General features: G+C 37.7%; 1 long non-coding RNA gene across 1 annotated transcript in view; it reads right to left on the minus strand.

Moving 5' to 3' along the window:
* Positions 1 to 23,674, minus strand: part of LOC307195416 — a 152,987-nt gene that overhangs the window by 14,422 nt on the left and 114,891 nt on the right. The window contains exon 2 of the long non-coding RNA XR_013830832.1: positions 4,623 to 4,770. This is a non-coding gene — a long non-coding RNA (uncharacterized lncRNA). The remainder of the gene's footprint in view (positions 1 to 4,622; positions 4,771 to 23,674) is intronic.

Here is a 23,674-nt window from a genome sequence, read left to right on the forward strand (position 1 = left end):
ATTATTGTCAAGTAAATTTCACACATTTTAATTCATTCACAAATGCTTCAGTATTTGTTCTAAAAGAAAAGGACTATTTATGACCATATAATATCATCATTATACCTAAAAATTAATAAATTCTTAATACTGAATATCCAGTAAATGTTTAAATTCCAATTGCCCATAAATGTCATTAATTTTTTTAATAATTTGCTTGTTTGAATTAAGTTCCAAATAAGGTTCCCGCATTGTGTTTGGTTGATAATGTCTTTTAAGGTATTTTAATCAACAGATTCCTCTTCCGACTCTTCCTTTTCCTGCAGTTTATTTTTAATGAAACCAGGTTGTTTGTCCTATAGAATTTCCTCCATTCTGAATTTTGCTGATTGCATCTCTGTGATATAGCTTCATAAGTTTGGGCTTCAGTATATTGGTAATTGGACCTAGAGCTTTGCCAGATTTAGGTTCTTTTTTTTTTTTTTTTTTTGAGCAATACTGCTTCATAGGCAGTGTGTTCTTCCATCCAGAGGCATCTAATGTCTGGTTGTCACTCCTTTTGTCCTGTTAGCAGCTACTGATGCTCAATGCCTAAAACATTAATTCACTGTGATATTCTAATTATATACTTTCTTCATTTAACTGGAATACTTCTAGAGAAGTATACTTGTATTTGGTTATCCGGTGATATAGTTTGCATAGGAAAGGCAAAATAAATGACTGATTCTCTTTATTTGCAAGTTATCAAAATAACGAGTTGGGGTCCCTAAAATGCTCCAAAGGTGACAGATTAGTTTTGTTTCTAGCCATGTGTTCTTAAATAACCTCTAAGGCCAGTCTTGGAATGGTTGGGTTTTGACACAATTCATAGGTTACCAGAAATTAATTATAAATTTGCTTTTTTAATTATTCTCATTCTATCATTTTTTACAGTGATATAAGTTTTCAATCTTTTAGTTGGATAGGTCTCCTCTTTCATCTAGCTTGGGTTTACCTGTTCTTTTTTGAGTATCCTTGAACATTTATTCATAATCAAACTCTCGGTCTCACACATAAGCCTACTCACTCATTTATTTATTTGTCATCCATTAAAGAATGTCCATTGAGGGCCCACTATGTGCCAGGCATTGCCCTAAAACATACAAAAACCGCTTTCTTCTTGGAATTACATTCCAAAGGGGAAGACAGGAATCACAGACACAAACAGAGAGACACACACACACACACACACACACACACACACACACACACACACACACACACACACACACACACACACACACACCCCTACCTCGTGATAAAAAAGCTCCCATTCCTGTTTTCAGTTTCAACGCCATCCTTCCACTTTTTGTTTTTGGTTTTTTTTTTTTTGCGGTATGCGGGCCTCTCACTGTTGTGGCCTCTCCCGTTGCGGAGCACAGGCTCCGGACGCGCAGGCTCAGCGGCCATGGCTCACGGGCCCAGCCGCTCCGCGGCACGTGGGATCCTCCCAGACCGGGGCACGAACCCGTGTCCCCTGCATCGGCAGGTGGACTCTCAACCACTGCGCCACCAAGGAAGCCCCATCCTTCCAGTTTTGTTTGCCTTTCTTCCCATGAAGGTTGGCATCAGTTTTAAAGCCTTCTTAGTTATAGGAATGAAGATGTGTTTTGGTTGGAAGTTCTCAGGAAGAGCGGCTCCTGCAACTGTGAATGTGTGTGTGTTACTGCATGCATGTTTCACATGCTGCTGTGCCCATGTGGTGACCTAGCCCATGATTAATCAGGGAAAATTTTGGACTAGAAACCGTGTCTCTGACAATGGCACTGCAGAACAGATGACAGAGACTAGTGATCACTGGTATGCTAAATGCTCTGGGGCAGGGGTACAACTTTTTTTTATTGGAAATACTTTATTTCTGTGCCTCAACTACCATTTCTTAACATGATGCATATTTGAATCTCCTGGGGAGCTTATATAAACGACTCATGCCAGGCCATAGGTGAATAAATCAGAATCTTCATCAGGTGGTGGGAATGGGGATTGTTTTACAAGCTTCTCAGATGATTCCAATATGCAACCAGGATTGAAAACAGAAGCCTAAATTAACAGGTTTTGTGCTAGGTAATGAGAGTAAAGAGTAAATAAGGCAAGTTCTCCAATACTGTCAGTAGAGGGCAACATGGCCCCAATTATTAAATAATCCAAACTCATTGATGTCTCATTGGGCTAGCTCGATAGATTTTTTCAGCATTTTAAATTAAATATGCTGCTTTCATAAAACTGTGATTTTGGTTCCAGAGCTATATAAGCTTTAACTATATTTTATAACTGAATAAAATTTCAATTAATTTAGAAATTAAACAACGAATTCAGCTATTTCAACAATACTGAGAGGTCATTTTTTAAACTACAGATGAAAAAAATTTGAAATGCAGCCAGAATAAATAACATTTAGGTTTTGATAAAAGTTAGGGTTTGGTAAATTATTTGGTAAATTATTTATTTTTAATTTAAATAACATGGGTTGTCAGCATGACTGATTTTCAGCCTAAAGGCTCAAACTAAAAATTCGACAAGATCTGGAAAGAATTCCTAGGAATGTATTTCACAAAGCTGCATTAGTGTCAGAATAACCAACAAATGTTTGCTGTACTAATTAGATTCAGCAGATGGGAGAATTCTTGAGTCAATAACCCAGCCCTATTTTATATAAAGATTCTGATTTATCTGAAACATAACAATACATGCTATTTTTAAACGGCCTTTACATCCACCTTGTATTTAGTGCGAGTGGGGCCCAGTTATAATGCGGTAGAGAGTGCAGCCCATCTGATAAAGATTAGGTTGAAAGTGATTATTCCCTAAATCTTCTTCGGGAGGAGGGGTGTTGGGCATCTACTGCTTGAGAAGTAGTATTAAGCTTACTTACACACAGATTTTATGACACCAAATGGGTCTTCCTTCCCTCTTACCTTCACTCATTGTCAATATATAATAATTTTAAAAAGTAGAGTTGCTTCCAAGAACTAAAGAGTCCCACAATAAAAGTCTAAAGATCAAAGGCCTCATTTTGTGATGGAACCTGTTATCCGCCTTATTGCTCTGTACTTTGTCACATTTTGGTACCATTTCAGGTGAATACTGACTAAATCTAGTTGTGTGAAGAATTAATATAGCCAAGTCCAGTAACATGAACACTTTCTCATATTCATATTTGTACATATGTAGTTATTTGCATATAGAAAACATCCTCATCTATAAACATACGTATGTAAACACCCCCATACCCTCTTTACCCATTGACATTGGATTTCAATAAAATCATGTTTCTATTAAAATTTCAGTTCCATCCATAGACTATACCGAAAAACTCTCATTAATGTAAAAATGATCACTCAACAATATAGCCTCAAAATTCCCATACACTGCAGTTCGTTTACTTCAGAAGTCTTGACGTATGCAAGCAAGGCTTGAGATGTCTTACTACATCCCTACAGCACTTGAACTACACAGATAGATCATCAACTAGTCATATCCACATTTATTTGGTGGAAAGTTGTTTAAAGCACAATAAGAAACGTAGCAACCATCAAAGGCAGCTTCCTTCTTATAAATAATATCTTGTCTTCTTAAGCAATATAACTTTGTACTTGATGCCTCTAGTGGAAATACTTTTTATCTCGAGAGATGCCAAATTTACTGTCTCTGTACATGTGACACTCACGTTTTAGCTTGTGTAAATGAACACAAGATAAAGTCCGGTACTAACAGACAGAAGAGACTTCCACAGAAGGGTACAAGGAGGGTGAGCACTTGCCACTCCCAAGTCTGCTGGTCTCTTTTCCTATAGTCATGGAAGCTGTTGGTCATTTTGCTTTAGTGGGCAAGAGTCAACTGACTCCCCACTCCCTGTGCCACAGGCCTGCAAGCTTAGGATGGAAAACAATTTCGACATTCACCACTTGGACTCCCGCCCCTAGCAAGCACATTTGTTGTTCATACATGGTCTTTTGGCTGCCTTCTCTCCCAGCCATCTGTTAAGAGAGGCATTGTGCCTGCTCAGATGGGATGGTGCCACTATTTCCAAGAGACTCTCACAAAATACATGTGTCTTAACTACCTTGACTTCACAAAGTTCAAAATACATTTACTGACTGGAATTGCATTTTAAAACCCCACAGAGCTGAGTGGTGAAGGACTGAATTCTGTGTCCAGATGGATTGTGAGATTCCCAAAAGAATTATTCAAGACTTACTTTCAACGGTGGACAATGAAATCGAATGCTGCATTTTCCATGATTGAACACGGGATATAAATACAGCTGCACACATCACTGCTTTCTCCTTCATGTGACCAGTTCTGAGCAAACAGCGACTATACACCTGTTATCCCCTCATCCTCAGGGCTACACATTTCATCAATTCACAGAGATTGTTTATACACTTGGAATATTTGATTTGCATGTGATTGATTATGGCCCAGTCCATGTGAGCCCCAACTGTCATTAGCAAGGCTGTAGTAGTGATACTAGATTTACTCTATGAAACCCACCAGGACAGAGATTGCCTTTCCAAAGAGGGTTGGGTTGAGCTTTTTGCACCTTTCAGCTAGTACATTTTCAAGTTCATCATTTCCCCTCAAGGTTTAAATGTGCCTCTTACCAGATTTTTATGCATCTCAGAGTTGGAGTTTGAGCCCACCTCCAGGTCTCTGTCAAGTTTCATCTTTCCACTAGATAGGTCACCATGTATTGCAGCCAACTTGTGTATCCTTCTGCATTTGTCTGATGGTCACTTCACGTATCCACACCTGGATCGGAAAGCAAAGGTAATTTGGGATGCAAGCCTAACAAAGCCAGCCAAACACCACCTGAATGAGCTCTAACTCTGAATCAGACAATAAATATTGTTGTGCATATGAATACCACCAAATTTCACCACTTATAAGTCTTTTCCTCTAAAATTCTACTTAGAAAAGTAATAATTTCTTAACTGAACGCTAACATTAAAAGAATTACCTAGGGCTTCCCTGGTGGCGCAGTGGTTGAGAGTCTGCCTGCCGATGCAGGGGACACGGGTTCGTGCCCCGGTCCGGGAAGATCCCACATGCTGCGGAGCGGCTAGGCCCGTGAGCCATGGCCGCTGAGCCTGCGCATCCGGAGCCTGTGCTCCGCAACGGGAGAGGCCACAACAGTGAGAGGCCCGTGAAAAAAAAAAAAAAAGAATTACCTAAAACTACACATTTAAAAAAAAAAAAGATTCCAAATTTATAGTATCATGCTCCTGCTCGACTAAATAAATATTAGAAATTTGATTTTATGTAGAAAATGGCATTTATAGAATGTCCCCCCCCCCCCAAAGGATGTAAGTGATGAAAATAAACTATCTCACTTGATTCAGAGAGGATTTTGTCCAGATGATGGGCATCTTTGAATGAAGTGGTTATATTGTGTGTGAGGAACATTCTGCACAGGGTGGCAGGTGAGGTAATAAAAACCCAGAAGAGGGATAATTTGGATGCAAAGGGCAAACAGCAGAAGGAAGCTCTCATGAGCTGAACAGTGGTAATGGGATGGGGAACACAATGATACGAGCCCACTGAATCAGTCAGGGGTGTGTAATAGGGGCCTTGTAACTGAGGATAAGGAATCTGACCTTAAAGCCCAGTGTGATGGGAAAGTCACAATGGTCCCACGAACTGGGTTGTGGTGTGGTAATCTGGCCCAAGGCTTGGGTGGAATGTAGCCTAAAGAATCAGTCACAGTGGGACAGGGCCTAGGAAGGCTGACAGCTGACTGCAAACCTGACGTGTTCTAGCTAGAGATAGGTGAGTAATTGCCACTGAGTCCAGCTCTGTGAGAAGCAACATGCATACCTTATCCATCATTGTATTTCCAGAATCGAACACAAAGCCTAGTGTATAGCAAGTGCTCAATAAATACGGTGGATCACGTGAGGGAGAAGATAGAGTTTTGTGTGATGGTTTGAAGAAAAGAGCACCAACATTTGGCAATGGAATGGCAGTTATGTACAAATGACAATTATTATTCCAAAGCTTCTTGACTGAGGACTAGAGCTGGATTTACAAAAAGCCACATAAGCTTAAACTTCAGGGCCCCTCCCTGGTACAGGCCCCTTCCCAGATTCTGGGAGTGACTCTAGCAATGTGTATATGTCATCAGTTTTTGTAAAATTATAAAAAGGAGGACATTTGAACAACAATAGATAAGACTGCTATCCTTTTCCTCATTGACTTTCCCTCAGTCACTCCTACTTTCATGCTGGGGATGGTATTGTAGAGTAGCTTTGAGCCTTTTGGGAATCTGGCTAACAGGAAGCTGAATTGAAGAAATAATTTCAGTTTAATGAGATCCAGTTATATGGTTTTCAGCCCTTTTTGAGTGTAGCTAAGCCCTAGATACTCCTTTTGCTACTATGACAACTCACCTGGTGCTGTGACACAGAGGGACAGGAATAGAGAAAATATCAAAATCGTTTACTGTCAGAGACAATTCTCTGACTGTGTCCTACAAGGCCAGTCCCCAGTCTTGGGTGGAGGAGTAGCGAGGTTTGAATTGTTTGGAGGTAGAATCTAGTTATGGAAAGCTTTTCCTCTTATCCAATTTTCATTAACACCTCATCAGAAAACAATGTTATTACTGCCCAGTAATGCAGCGCAGAGTATTACAGATTCACCACATATTGTTTTCCTTTTAGATGGGAATCTCATGAAACAGAATTTATCAGAATTATTATAGAGGTAGGGTATAAACTTTTGTCAAAACTGCAAATAGTACATGTGTGAATTCACATATTTTATATGTCCCAACAATTCATAATAAAAAACAAATTTCTATCATCCATGTTAGAAGAAAGACTGAATTACCTTTCTACTCTGTCTATAGGATATATTTTTAAATTGCTTGGCATATAATTAGGTGATCCAAAAGTAGACAGACAAAAAAAGTAGAAAATGTATAAAAGTACACTGGGCAAAGTAACAGAAAATAATATGTTGTTTTTCTTTTGTAGTGTTTGTGATATTTGTCAGCTTTTCAACATTGGTAACGTCTTGTCATTGCTTTTCTCATTCTGAATATTTGCCTAATTTATAATCAGAAGTTTGCATTCTCTCTCTTAAAGAGCCCCTCCCCCAAAACTGTATAAACCTCAAGACCCACAAAAGCTGATTAAAACAGAGGTGGTGAATCTGATAAGAAGAGTTTAGAAGAAAGACAAAGAGAAATGTTTCTGTATATAAAAATAGAAAAAGTTCAAGATACTGATGGCATATTTGGGTGTAGACTGTAGCAGAGAAATTGAGGATCAGACCATGTAAAATTGTCTCTCATTTTTATACATGGGATCCAAGACATTGAGGAGATTTTAAAAAACTGAATTATGGAGTATAAAGACACCAGTAGAAATGAACACTAACAGAAATAGGTACAGGTCAGAACCTGAAAGACTTCTATTTTCAGTGGAAAGTAGGAGGATATAATCCTAAAGTTGAGATTATCAAGATAGAAGATAAAAGTAAATTCCTGGAAACTAAGATAAGAAAAAGACAATATAGAAAAGCACTATAGAATTTAAGAACGAGTTACACATACACAGTTGGTCCTGCGTATCCACGAGTTCTGCACCCAAACATTCAATCAACCGCGGATCGATTGGTGAAAACGGGGGCCTGACTGTGCCGTGTCCCTTTATCGGAAGGGACTTGAACATCAGCGGATTTTGGTATCCACCGGCTCAAGGGGCCTGGAGACCAATCTCCCACGGATACTGAGGGGTGATGTATTATCTACCAATAAAGACGATTGAAGGTGAAAGCAGTTTTTTCTTCAACATTTTCTTCAACTAACATTTCATAATGTTAGTACTGATAAACTCTATAATAATATTAATAATAATGCAAATAATAAAAATTTAAAAATTAATATCTATTCAGAGGATTTTTGTGAAGATTTTAAAATGCATTTAAAGTGCTCAGCAGCATAGTGCCCGGCATAGAACAAGAACAAAAATTACATATTTGAACTATATATTATTAGAGTAAGTAAAAATGAAATCAGATGAAATCTGCAAGAAACAAAGGGGAAAAAAGAAAAAAATCACTCCTGATAGAGCAGGCTTAATGGAGATTTACAACTTCGTTGGTAATGATCATCATGAAAAATAAATATACGAGCATACATTTAACATTAATTGTTCTTTGAAAATGTTTATCCTTGAGAGAAGTTTGAAGAGACTGAAAGGAATGAAAGGTTAATAAAAGAGTTGAATTAACAGTGTTAGCTGTTTGAAATTGCAAGGCTTTAGTTCCACTAATAAGCTGTCAATGCTATATGATAAAGCTCAAGGAAGTTTCACAAAGCCTAGATTCATCTTACTGTTTTTCTAACTCTTAGAGAATATCTTAATTATAGCAAGGATAAATCTTAAGAAACAAACTGTAGAAAAGTCAGAAAGACCTCCCACACATAGACAACTTTCAAAAGCTTCCCACCATGCGTCTTTTCAATATGTTAATGCTGTAGTTAACCAAGTCGGGAGAGAGTTTCCAGTTTTTCTTCATCCTGATTTTTCACATCAGAATATCTGAGAAACAGGGACTTCCCTGGTGGTCCAGTTGTTAAGACTTCACGCTTTCAGCACAAGGGCGCATGTTCGATCTCTGGTCGGGGAACGAAGATCCCACATGCCACGCAGCCCCCAAAAAATAAAAATAAAAAAATCTGAGAAACAAGAGCGTTCCAATGCAATCCCTAATATATCAAGAATTAGATAACTGGGCAGGGTGATCGATTTTTTATGACTTCATTATAACCATTCTCATAGACTTTGTTTCCAGCCCTCAGTTCCATTTGTATCCTTTAGCATGTAGCTTTAAATTGTCCACTGAAATATTTTATTTAGAGCTGCAATGTATGAAGAGAGACCTACAGATTCAAAGAAAATGCCAATTGAAATGACATGCCCCTGCAGCATATTAAATTATCTAAGACTGAAAGAGGGAACATAGAAACTGTTGATGGATGTGGAAGAAATAGAAACCTCATGCACTGCTGGCAGGAATGGAAAACAATACAGTCAGTTTGGAAAAGTTTGTCAGTTTCTTTAAAAGTTCAACAATCATCTAATATACAACCCAATCATTCCACTCCTAGGTGTTTATCGAAGAGAAGCAAAAACGTTATGACTATATAAAGATTTGTATGACACAAGTATCCATAGCAGCTTTATCTGTCAAATGTTGCAAATGTATTTGCCAAAATTTGGAAACTACCCAAACATCCATCAACGGGTGAATGGATAATCAAATTATGGCATATCCATGCAGTGGCATACTTCTCTGCAATTAAAAGAATGAACTTTCATATGTACAACAACATGGATAAATCTCAAAATAATTATACTGAGTGAAAGAAGCCAGACAATGAAGAGCAAGTATTGTATTATTTTGTTTATATAAAGTTCTACAAAATGCAGATAAATCTATTGTAATAGAAAGCAGATCAGTTGTTGTATAGGGATGAGAAGACAGGGAGGACCAGGAAGAAGGAACGACAAAGGTCATGAAGAATTTGGGGGGATGATGGATATGTTCATTACCTTGGTTTTTAAATATGTTTTATATGTTTATTATCTTGATTTTTGTTTTGTTTTTATGGGTGTATATAGTCATGTTTCATTCTTCTCAGGGGATTGGCTCTAGAACCCCTCCTTGGATACCCAAATCCACGGGTGCTCAAGTCCCTCATATAAAATGGCGTCATATTTGCATATAACCTATGTACATCCTCTCTTATACTTTAAATCATCTCAAATTACTTACAATCAAGTAATGTAAATGCTATGTATATAGTTGTGAATAAATGTAAATGATATGTAAATAGATACCAGTGTGTGGCAAATTTAAGTTTGGCTTTTGGAAACTTTTTGGAGTTTTTTTTCCAAATATTTTTGATCCATGGTTGGTAGAATCCACTGATGCAGAACCCATGGATACAAAGGGCCAACTGTACATATAAAAACTATCAAATTGTGCACTTTAAATATGTATGACTTAACTAAATGTCTATTATAACTCAACAAAGCTGTTTAAAAATAATTAAATTAAATTAAATACATACCATTAAGAATCAACCAGAAATGAATGAGACTAGCTTTCTATTAAAATCACCCCCAGAAAATAACCTGCTAAAAGAGACATTTCTAAATTTCAAAATGGAACCTAAAAGCTTTATTAAAACTGTTTTGAAAAAACAGTAATCTAAAATCACAAGAGACCGAAGTGATATTGTTATAAAATGGAATGGTCATTGCAAGGACTGGGAGAGGGGAGGATGGGGAATTAATTGCTTAATGGGTATTGAGTTTCAATTTTGCAAGATGAAAAGAATTCTCGAGATGGATGGCTACACAACAATATTAATGTATCAATAACGCTACTGAACTGTAGACTTTAAAATGGTTAAGATGGTAAATGTTATGTTATGTGTATTTTACAATTTAAAAATGGATCAGGTTTAAATATGATAGCTAAAACTATATTTTAAAAAACTCTTAGAAGAAAACATAGGTGTAAAAGATCTTGGATTTATCTTGGATTAGGCAACGGTTTCTTAGATATGACCAAAAGCATAAGTGACAAAAGAGAAAAACATAAGTAAGTTGAACTTAAATTAAGAACTTATGTGCTTCAAAGGACAACATCGAGAAAGTTTTTATACAAACCACAGAAAGGGAGAAAATATTTGCAAATCATATGTTTGATAAGGGACTGTATCCAGAATATATAAAGAACTCTTACAACATAAAAATATGCAAAGAGTTTGCATAGACAATTCTGCAAATAAGATCTATAAATGGCAAATATGCACATGAAAAGATCATCAGCATCATTAGTCATTAGGGAAGTGTAATTTGAAACCAAAAGCACCATTTCACGCACATTAGGATGGTTATAATCAGTGAGATGAACAATAACAAATATTGGTGAGGATGTGGAGAAATCAGAACCCTCATACATTCCTGGTGAGAGAGTAAAATGATGCAGCCTTTAAGCTTTGTTATGCACATTTAGAGCAGCCTTTAGACTCAAGCAAGTTTTTCTGCATTACTGAGGCAATACCCTTCAGAGTAGTCTACCCTGTGTCGCCTATATTACAAGGTTTTACATTTTGGTTGTTAGAACATAATACTATTCCCAGGGAGAGAATACCAGGTTACCCTGCTAGTACCCTGGTTTAGGATAAGTGACATAGACAATGAGACCTGAGAGGCAGTTTTCTTGGAGAGGTTCCCTTGTTCATAAAAGACTCACAGAAGGAGTTAGCTCCTTTGATGACTTTAGACTAGTGATTCGCATCTGGGAGCAATTTTGTATCCCAGGGGACATTTGGCAATATCTGAATGCTACTGGTATCCAGTGAGTATAGGCCAGGGGTATTACTAAACATCCTGCAATGCATAGGACAGTCCCCACAGCAAAGTATTATCCAGCCCCAAATATCAATATTACCAAGGTTGAGAAACGCTGCATTAGACATTGTTAGGTCTAAATGTGATGGCCACGACTGCTGTGGCCATCTTGTACCCAGGAGAGCTAGCTGATGAAAAAGTGAAAAACTGGAAAGGCCCTAGGTATATAATGATATCTTTGAGCTGCTCAGTCAATTGAGTGGTTTATAACCACTTTACCTTAGAACTTGTTATATGAACTACTATATTTGTCTACGGTTTAGGCTATTTTGAGCTAAGCAGTTGCATCTGAGAGTCTAGAGTCCACAGGAGAGATGACACATATTTGAGAGTCATCAACGAATAAGTGAAATTTGAAGCTATGGGACTGGAAGAGGGCACGGGTGGAGAGCCAACACCGGGGAATGCCAATGCTTATAGGCTGGGTTGAGTCAGCAAAGATGACTAAGAAGGAGCAGTCAGGAACAGTTAATACTAAAAATATTTTAACATTTTTATAGTGCTCACTATATGCCAGGCACTTTTCTAAATGCTTTATAAATACTACTTTATTTAGTCTTAATAACCAAATCAGACGGATACTATTATCATCCCATTTTGCACATATAAGGAATGTGAGTTATAGCTGAAGTAAAACAAATTTGTTCAGGTTATGGAGTCTGTAAGTGCATGAGCTGAGATTCAAACCCAGGCAGTCTGGCATCAAAGTCTAAATTGCCTCTCATACAATATCTCTAGAACCAGAAACATATGGTTTCATACAGGTAAAGAGAAGAGAGTGTTTGAGACAAGAGGGAGTAGTCAGTTGTATTGAATGCTCTTAATAAACCAAGTAAGATGAGGACAGACAGGTGTCAATTGGATCTGACAACATGGACAACATCAGTGATTTTGACATGAGCAGTTTCTGTTCCTCAGATGAGAAAATAAGCTTGTTTGTAAGGACTGAGGAGTGAACAGGAGGTGAAAATTCAAGACTCAAAGTCTAGAAGTTTATTTAATTGTTATATGTATATGTGTGTGTGTAGGAATTAAAATTCTAGACTTTAAGTAATTAAGGTCCCAAATGGGTATATAGATAACTATAGTCAAATCAGTCAAATACCCACTGAGATATTTAAATTGTAACTTGAAATAATTACAGAACTGGTATGTGATTGGTTTTACAACCGACCAAACATTATCAATCAGTTATTCACTTGACTTCTTTCCTACATCTTTTTTTTCTCTTCTTTTACCTTATCATTTTTGCATGCTTTGAAATAAAGAACCGTGCCTCTGGAAGGAACGCAGTCATGTCTGTCAAATTATGACCGTAACTATCACTGAGGCATTGGATTCCACAAGTACGTGCGTCTTAACCTGTAATAAGCAGCAGGTTACTGTAATTCTGTGTGTGAATTTCTGGGATAGACATTCCAGGCATTTCTCTCATTGGTGATAAACATCTAGGAAATCTCACTGCAATCTTGGCATAGTAAATCTTAAATCTGAGTATATCCTAGAGTCAAATTATGATGTATTACAGAGGTGCTATAAGCAAATTAGATAAAGAGTTTGGTTTGCATCTATTGCTTTTAAGGAGGTATTTTACGGTGTCAACATATTCTTTAGACAATTAGCTGGTCCTATAACATTCTGCGATATCTCTATTATTAAAGTGGCTTGTGGCTCAAGCCCTTAAGCTGGACTTTAAATGTGATGGATATGTAATTCCACTTTCAGTAATAATAAAGTTAGTTTTAGGGATTAAAAAGAATGTTCTGAATGGGGATACACAGAAGATAAAGTAAGCATATTATCTTTGATTATTACTTCATCTGAATAATATTTTATCTGTGGACGAAGTCACAGGCGTGATTCCACAGAAGTGACATTGTGATATGATGGCAACTGCGTATTAAATCCTGTGTTCACAAAAGTAGAATAATTACGTTTCTACATTAATAAAATGCCATTAAAATGCAAGGTGTTCACTTTTTGTTGTTGTTGTGCTAGGTTTTTATGTTAATAATCTCAGAGGAAAAGAACACTAGGCTGCAGACGTAGATCCCAAAGAGAATGTTTGCCACTAACCAGTGGCATTGACGTTAGCTAGTTTTTTAACCCTTTCCGAGTCTCAGTTTTCTTATCTGCAAAGTGGGAATAATAATACCTACTTTGCATGCAGTATGTGCTCAGTAAATGTTTTTTAATCCTGACTTGAGTGGGCTGGTAGCATCATTTTATGCACAAAAATCAACACGTGATCAGTGTAATGCTCCCCACCATTCCGGTGGAATATGATAATGGGAATAATTCTGGCCCAGAAATCTTTAAGCCCCAATAAGATACTCATTGATTTAGACATATCAATCCAGGCCTAAATTAAAGAGGACAAATGAGATGACTTATGAGACGTTCCTTTTCCCAAAGGAAATAAAACGATAAATATCAACATCTTGCCTAAACAACTATTAATCCAAGTATGATGCACGTTGGGATAAAACTGGAGGACTTGCCTGACGGTTGAGTTCTGTATTGTCACTCATATCAGTCATCATGGCATGAGTCTTTGGCTCTGATTTTTGGCACTAATGGTGATCTTTTTTAAAAAACCATAAATTCATGTGAATTAGCGTCTGTGGCACAGATCAAGTTTTGCCTGGTAGAGCCAAGTCATGCTCTTTCCCCTGCTTTTCCTTGGCTGCCTCTCCGATGTTCCTGCTGCTCTCCCCACAAAGGACAGTGACTTGCTTGGCTTCCAGCCCACACAGAGCAACAGGCTTATTTAAGTCTAGATGAGGTTTGTTTCTAACAAAACCAGTACTCGAAAATGAAGCCTTCCGTCCATCAGTCTCATTGGTGACAGCAAATGACTGTTCTAATGTTTTCATTAAATGAACAGGTGTTTAAAGTCCTGAATATAATACATGATGTGGTTTAATAGAAAAAAATATAAGCTTAAGAATCAGAAAGGCTGGTTGTGCTCCTTATAAATGCCTTCACCTCTCCGATCCTCAGGTTCTGTATGTATAAAATGGGCGTAATCGTGCCCCTGCCAGAATGTTTTTATGAGGATTAAAATGATGTAGTATCTGTAAAGTGTTTAGGTTTTTAAAAAAGGAAACTAAAATAGTATTAAAGAGAAGGGAATGGGAATGAGGTCCCAGTTAGGGGCTGGAGTAACATACAGGTAAGAAAGGATAAATGTGTAATAGTAGCAGTGGTGAGAGATTTTTTTTTTTAAAGCCCACAATGTTTCTGGGCTCTTCTTCAGTTGAAGGAGAGATAGGATGGTCGGGGAAAAATGGAGTAGTAAACAGGAGGACTGTGGGAAGAGCAGAATGGAAGAAGACCAAGATGGTTTTAGTTTTGAAATTGTTAAGTTTAAGATGCCCAATAGACATCCAAGTGGAGTTCAGGGAGGAGGTACAGGCTGGAAATACAATCATGGGAGTCAACAGTGTATAGATGATGTTTAAAGCCATGAGACTGAAGTCACCAAGGAAGTATGTGCAGAAGGAAAAGATCAGAGGACCAAGAACTAAGCATTAGACTCAGCCTTGGGAGCAACAACATTCAGAGGTCAGACTGATGAGGGGGTGCCAGAAAAGAAGACGAACTAGGAGTAACATCTCTGAACTCATTTATGTTTTCAATGCCTTTGAATGTCATCACGTTATTTCAGAGTAAATATGGATTGCCATAACATTCTTCCATTCTAGAAAAGAAAAAGCTGTTATATATTATAGCATTATAAATTAAAGGTATCAAGAATAAATGTGTGCATGTGTTTCCATAGTATCCCAATTTCTGCTTCCTTTTGTGTAAAAGGTTTAGTTTATACTGAAGTTCAAAGGTACAAAGAATAAATCTGCAATGTTTTTTTTTAATATAAACTTATTTATTTTTATTTTATTTATTTATTTTTTGGCCCCGTCAGGTCTTCATTGCTGTGCATGGGCTTTCTCTAGTTGTGACGAGCGGGGGTTACTCTTCATTGCGGTGCGAGGGCTTCTCATTGCGGTGGCTTCTCTTGTTGCGGAGCACGGGATCTAGGCGCGTGGGCTTCAGTAGTTGTGGCGCACTGGCTCAGTAGTTGTGGTGCACAGGCCTAGTTGCTCCACAGCATGTGGGATCTTCCCGGACCAGGGCTTGAACCCGTGTCCCCTGCATTGGCAGGTGGATTCTTAACCACCGAGCCACCAGGGAAGTCCCTCAATGTGTTTTCATATCTCAGTGTCTTATGTTCTTTTATTTACAGCAAAAGGTACATGAAGGCAAAAAAAAAAAAACCGTTCACCTCAGAGTTTGCCCTCCACAGTCGCTTAAAAACACAAAGGTTCTAACTTTTGTTTTAAAAGACAGGCTCTATTTCAACAATTTCCATTTTTGTAAAGACAGTCATTCAATAAAATCATGTCCTATACAAGGAAGACTTTCTGGAAGATAGTATTCTGCAGCAGGGTGTTCAGCTCTCTCTCATTTGATTCCCTTATTGGTAACTATTCATAACACAAATGCTTTTGTCGTTTCCTCCCTCTCCCTGCCACAATAGACTGAGTAATTAACCAAGTGAAGAGTCCGTCAATTAAACACTGATACTAATCTAGGCATAAAAGCTTTCTTAGGGAGCGCTGGTTTTGAACATATTTTCAGCATTATCAGCGTTGATTTTATTCAATCCAATCCTCATACAATCGAGTGCTCCAGATGTTTACATGCCATCCAGGCAACGCTTGCAACATGGATGACCCACACTGCAGAAGCAGCGTTCACAAAGGATGTATGGAAAAGAAGCACTCTATTGTGCCTCCAAAGGCCTATTTTTCCAGGAATAGATGTTCCATCATTAATTAATGCCCCACATCTTTAATGATAAGATTGTCAAGGACAATTAAGGAAATGGTTACAAGTGTCCTTGGCAACTGGAACGCCCCACTGATTTTAGCTTACTTTCCCTAAGTGTGACTTTAAAGGTCATTTCTTTGAAGTGTGGAGACTTAAGCATGGCTTGCATGGGTGTCATTATGTACAAATGCTATACAAAAAGAAGACATATTTCTAGCTTGATATCGTCAACATGAATAAGAAGATATTTTAAAACAGTTAAATTTTTGAACCGTTGCTTCAGCAACTAATATCTAATAGTAAATGATCTTTAGGAATTGCTAGGGTTTGTTATTACCTGTCTCGTTAACTTGTTTGACTAATTCATATACTATACACTTTAATTAGTCTGCTTTAAACAAATCCATTTTGACTATCACTAGCTATCGATGATTTCCTCTTTCCTCTTACTTTCACATCAGTCTGTTGATGCATCCATTCAAAGACAAAGTCTCATCCCCTGTAAGTCCTGGGTCTTCAAGAAAAGACCCCTCTTCCAAATCGTTGTCAAAAACTGAAAAGTATGCACTTTTACTCTATTTGCAAGCTAGTGAGTTAGCCTGCCACAGCTTCGTGGGTGCTAACAGAAGACGTGTGTCCTAGGTCAGCCCTCGAAGATTGTGTTACTCATGGCACGGCAGAAGCATCTTGTTTGCCGGTTCTCCTTGCCTCCCAAGTCCCATGGAAGTGTCATAGGGGGTCATGTGGATGCTGCACATACAGTGAATTTGAATCACAGCTGAATAACCCCAAGTTTAGAGAACCCTAAGTTTTTGTAGTGGACAGTAAGCAAACCCATGTGACTTTTGCTCCAGAGGGAGCAATTATTTGTAATATCCTGGACAAGAAGCGAACCTGTCCTCTGCTCTGGAGGGAGACGCTATCTACCTCTATCTGCCACACAAGCATCCATGTAAGGATAAAGGTAATAAGCACCTCTAGTTGGAGGACATGCAGGAACATAAGCACCCATGGAGAGTTTCCTTCCAACACCCATCTGTTGGTCACACATTAATTGTGCGAGAACATCTGGCAAAGAAGTATTAACCATAATCACCCTTGAAAGGAGGATTTCAAACTATAAATGTTCCATTCCCCACCCACTCCTAGGCCCTTCTCCAAGCATGCCGTTTCCTTCCTGATAATAAGACACTCTCAGTGGTTTGCCTTTTCTGTTTGGATTTTTTGTTGTTGTTTTGTTTTTTGTGTGTTTTTTGTTTTGTTTTGTTTTTTGGTGCCTAGCCACAGACAGGTCTAATGCTCAATCACACAAGTTATGGCAATGCCTATTAATAGCTTACTTGCAGCTTCTTTTTTTTCCCCAGCTCTCCTGATTTTCCATTTACTTTTTACAACATTGCACATCTTCTGTATTGTAAACTACCTTAAATTATTTTAGGAAAGAAGCTGCTACATATTTTTTAAATAAATACCAAATAATAGAAAGATTGCATAAGCCAAAATAGTATGACTACTGAAAAAGTTTCAAAAACAGATAAATCGCCAATGATCTCTCCAAAGACACTTGAAAGCACCTTTTTGTATTCATTCATCCCATAGTTATTACCCAAAGTACTCTAAAATATTGGAAAAATTAAGGATAAAGAACATTGTGACAGTGAATAAAATAGTCCGTGTAATTTTAAAATGTATATTGTTTATGGGGAATAATAGCAACTGTATTAAAAATACGACAAACATAAAGAAGAAAAATTAAATTATCCAGAGCATACCACCATCTGATATAAACAATGATAACTTTTAAATTTTATTCCATGTCAACTTTTATATATATCTACTGTATCTATATTATATAATTAAAATTGTGTATGTACAGATTACTTACGGACTTTTTATTTAACATATTCTCATGAGCATATCGAAACTATGTCATTGATATTATGCCACTGATATTATTTTAAAATTTAAGTTTTTAATGGCCTTATATATTTTTGTATCACATGACCAGGATATAATTTATGAAACAATTTTCCTATGGCTTGCTATTTGAGTTGTTCACAACCTCCCTAGTAAAAATTCTGCAGCATGTAACCTTGTACACAAATATCTGTCCATGTTTATACATGGCAACATCAACTGTGTGGCTACAAGAAGGAAGGGTCTCTTTGAGGACCAATGTAGAAACTTCCCAATTTTTTTACCTTGTCTTCAGGTCAAAATTTAAAGTCCTCGCATAGTCTTTTTTTTTTCTTTTCTTTTTTTTGCGGTACACGGGCCTCTCACTGTTGTGGCCTCTCCCGCTGCGGAGCACAGGCTCCAGACGCGCAGGCTCAGCAGCCATGGCTCACGGGCCCAGCCGCTCCGCGGCATGTGGGATCTTCCCGAACCAGGGCATGAACCGGTGTTCCCTGCATCAGCAGGCGAACTCTCAACCACTGCGCCACCAGGGAAGCCCCCCTCACATAGTCTTTTTTACTGAAGCTCTCTAGTGCAATTTAAAGTGTTTTAGGAGAATTTGAAACCTTGTTGAATTTTTTTCTTAATTACGATCCTCCACCAAACCTTCAGTATGATGTTTTGATTCCTTTGTTCTACAGCATGTTTTTATTCCTGTTGGTCCAAGTAGTTTCTTTCTTTTCTTTTCTTTTTTTCTCCACTCTTTAATTATATTTGATTGAAGAGAAATTTATCTAGACTTAGAATTTGTCAGCAGAGGACATGGTCTGTCTTTAGTTCTTACTCTCTATGTGGGAGCTGATAAACCCACTTCTCAGATCTGTAGTTAAAAGGCAGGTTGAAAGGCATAGCTTCTACTTCACTTTCCACTGAATAGCAGTATTTTATGCAGTATGGCTCTTATTTTATCACCCTACTTTGTTCTTTAACAGGCTGCAATGATGCTATAAATGAATAACTGCCATTTTCAACATCTTCGCTATCAGGACTCTTTCCTTGTTATCCCTTCCCACAAACTTCCTGACATAATGAGCCATCGATAGTTAATCATCACCTCAACTCCACCTTCAATTTCCGCCTTGTTTTCTGGGACCAAGTCACTACGTGGATATATGAAGATAGGGAGTAGGGAAGAAAAGTACTCTAGCCACTTCAAACAGAAACTCTACCAGGTGAGAAAATATGACTGCCCAATTTTACAGTTAGTATGGACCATGGCTTTTTGAGCCATGATATAGACCAACACTGTCTATATATAATGAAAGCCACGAATGCAAGCCACATATGTAATTTTAAATTTTCTAGTAGCCATATTAACTAATTATTCAGTAGTCACATGTGGCTGGTGGCTACAGTACTGGATAGAGCAGGTCCCAATAATCAGGGAGTGTTATGAAAGTTTCAAAGCCTATGTTTATCTGCAGGTGAGTCTTTTTAATGGGTGAAGACTGGTTGAGTTGCCAACTTTTTCCTAATCCTATGTCTTCACGCTTATGGAAGGAAGTAAAATTTCTGACCATATTCTGGAAATGGGTTGATTATGCTATTTTTATCTTTCTCTGTATATTCATAAGTGTTTTGTTGAAAAATTGGGAGATTGTTACCTAGACATCATCTTAAACTCTAAATCAGAAAAATTAATTTTAAACTTTATTTTTTCCATTAGTACATCAAAAAGCTTTAAAGTAACCGAGAAAAATCTACCCTTTAAAGTAAATTCAGTGTCTAATGAATGATAATAATTCATAGTAGCAAGAGATCATTTCCATAATTTTCGTGTTTATAACAAAAGTGTATGTTTGGACAGATTTTAAGTTGTTGCTCTCATTTGTATTTTCTCTTTGGAGAGATGATGTGCAGTCATGCATCTAAAGGTTTTGCAGGAAGCCGAAAAATGTTCCCATTCTCTCCATTTGTTTACCAAACATGCTGCTTCACAGAAAACTAAACAATCCTGATGTTTCTGTTTCCAAAAGTGGCTATTTTACAAGAATGTGATTAGCTTAGAAATGCAATCCTGTTCTTTTCAATGGTCAAGACTAACTACCCCTTCTCTGCATTAAGTGAACAAAATTCATGCTCAAAATTTCCATTTTACTTGCAGTTGATATCTTCCTTTTTAATGGACAAGCTCAATAATTTTTCTTCTGTTATAAGAGTTTCTATTAAAATGACCAAAACTCAAAATGCAGAGAACTCAGGAATAAAATTAGAAAAGAAACATCAAAACTTGAGATGCTTGCAATGTAAAACTCTACTATTGATTCCTAATAGTAAGACCATTATTTCAACTATTGTATTCTGTAATTTGGAGTTTTTACAATAATTATAATATTAGTATTTTTCAAGAGAACACCAAACTTCATTATCAAAAATGTTAATAATGAATATTTAACATTTTTGATAACGAAGTTGGGTGTTTTGAAAAATAAATTTAATTGATTAAACAAAACCAAATTTGTCTACATTTTTGGTACGTTGACGTAAGATCTTATACGTATAAAATACTAACAGCTTTCAAAAGAAAAATACAATTAGTGCTTTAAAAATACAGCAATAATGTACACTTGCTTCATCCATGATGAAGGGCCAAAAGAATCTTCAAAATGTTGGAGAGGAGAAAGGTTTGGAAAAGCCTATTTATTTCCTAGGTTTTTAATGATATATCACTCTATGCCTTCAAATGGGACAGAAATACAGAAGCCAGTCAGTAGCTTCTATGGATTTAGTGCAGCTTTACTTCAATTTTGTAGGCAACACTTGTCTGCATGTCACTATACTAAAAATTATAAATTGTTTTTAGTTAGTATATGCTTAGTGCCCTTTTAATGAATGAGTAAATTAATTGAATGACAATAAAAGTAAAGTAGCATGAGAGAACAAATCCTTATTTTCAGCTGTTAAAGTTATCCAAGGATGAAAAGAATGGGAAGAAATCAACACCTTCTGTAAGTGTTCCTTCAGCACTTGACTTTGTTCAGAATGTGAGCATGTCTCTAATATTGTTTGTTTTAAATTGCTTCAATTGGTGTATTTTGTTTACTTTGAACGTCTTGGAATTCCAAATCTGTAAATTGCATTCCAACCAAACAGCAATATACCCTTCACAGAGTAAAATCCCTCCAAGAAGAATGAGATTAGCTCATTTTAGTGAGAGATAAGTTCATTAGGACACTTTGAAGGTTGACGGAATGTCTGGAGTTAGAGTTCTTTTCAAGTACCTTGAGCGCAACAATTTAATTTAAATTAATTTAACTCGAAGCAAATTTACTGAACACCTCCTGTGACCAAGACACTGTGGGGATACCTACAGGGATAAGTTGCTGCCGCTAAGAAACGCATGATCCTAAATAGTAAATGTATCCATTGTTAAGTATAACAGAAGGAAGAATATGGTTAGTTCTCTGAACACAGAGGAGAGATAAGTCAAATGGGGACCAGGAGACTAGGAAGGATTCATGTTTAGTACTGCAGCAGCCATTATGTGACTACTAGGGAGAATGGCAAAGCAGAAAGACAGCAAGAGTCTGTGGGTCCTTGATGACATTGTTGAACTACTAGCCACCCCAGCAACTGCCTACCTCTGGACTTCTTTCTTGATTAGGAAGATAAAAATTTAATTAAGATAACACCACTTTCAGGCCATCATTCATGCCAAAATCACCTTACCTTTTAAATAAGGGCCCAGAAATCTGGCTGAGCTGCAAGAAGAGGTTGAGTAAAGCTTAGGGGTGGCAATGAGAATAGAAAGGTGGGACCGAATGCAAAAAGGTAGGATGGAGAGGAATCTGCATTTCTGAACATGGAAGCCTGGAGAGAAGGAGCCAGAGATGTCTGGTTGATCGTATGCATGACTGCTATCTGCCTCAGTTGGAATAAGAGAGCAGGAATAGGTTTGAGGGCAGAGAACGCTGAGTATAATTTTGGTGTTGAGTTAGAAAATGAAGAAAAACATTAATTTTGCTAAATACTTTTGAACTAAATTGAACCTTAGTTTATGAGGAAGTCAGCATGGCCATATCCCCAAAGGGTTAAGTATGCCTTGTTCACTCCACACTGAAGTGACATTTATCCAAAGTTGAATTTAATATTGCAAAGAAATCACTGGTCTTCTTCTTACTGTTTGAGCAAAACAGTTCAAATAAACATATTGTCTATTTCCTTCTGAAACCTGCCTAAGCTGAGAACAAAAGAATAAAATGTATTTAAATCTACAAGGGCCAAGACAATGGGTCCCCTTTCTCAGGAGGCTACTGGAGCATGTTCACTAGTAAAATGAGAGAATCGTTCAAGAGGACAATATTGGGTTCTTAAATCAGGGCATCCAGCACAGGAAAGAGGTGAAGGAAACTCCTAGGATGATGATGCAGGAAGCCCTAGGATGAAGGCAACAAGCCTAAAGAACAGCGCCCAGTACTGCCTGGAGCTAGAGGTTGGTAAGCAGGAGGAACCTGCCTGAACGGGGGCAGAAAAGATTTTTTTAAAAGAGTAGATTTAGGGCTTCCCTGGTGGTGCAGTGATTGAGAGTCCGCCTGCCGATGCAGGGGACACGGGTTCGTGCCCCGGTCTGGGAAGATCCCACATGCCGTGGAGCGGCTGGGCCCGTGAGCCATGGCCGCTGAGCCTGCGCGTCCGGAGCCTGTGCTCCGCAATGGGAGAGGCCACAACAGTGAGAGGCCTGCGTACCGCAAAAAAAAAAAAAAAAAGTAGATTTATTTGCTCTATCATTTCTTGCTCATATGAATAGATCTTTCTTGGTCCTAATGTAACCTCAAGGGACCTGGGAGTCTTCTCATGTACTCAGGAAGAAGAGAAGAACTAGTATGATTTGAGCACCAGCTAATCTTTACCAGTGTCTAAAGGTGAATAATCAAGTTATAGCCATAAAAGCTTACATGACAGGAGAATAAATGAAAAGTAGAAGGCAATTGGCCTGGGAGCTGGAATCAAAGGTAGGGAAAGGGGGCACCAGGAACTGCTGTACAATGTATTGTAATGAGCCTTCTAGAGCAATTTGCTCTTTAAACTAGCCATATAAATAACTTCCATAAAAATAAAATTTTAAAGAAAATGAAAATGTAAATAATCCATCCAGAGAACCGGCTCAGATAAAAAGATTATGGTCACCCCCACTGAAACCCTTATTCAACAAACTCTATCCCTCCACGATTTAGCCTAAATTCTGCTCTCCCCTCCCTGGTAAATCTTACTAGAGCAGACTAAACAGTGCAGAACACCTTGCAAGGATACAAGAAGCATTTATTTTCCCCAAATAGCTGAGCCACAGTCTCTCATGGTGTGGGTGACACAAACACACTTTAAATCTCTATTCAAGACCATCATTTACTTTTTTTTTTTTTTTTTTTTGCGGTACACGGGCCTCTCACTGTTGTGGCCTCTCCCGTTGCGGAGCACAGGCTCCGGATGCGCAGGCT

This window comes from Stenella coeruleoalba, assembly GCF_951394435.1.
Source record: "Stenella coeruleoalba genome assembly, chromosome: 12".
Taxonomy (NCBI): domain Eukaryota; kingdom Metazoa; phylum Chordata; class Mammalia; order Artiodactyla; family Delphinidae; genus Stenella; species Stenella coeruleoalba.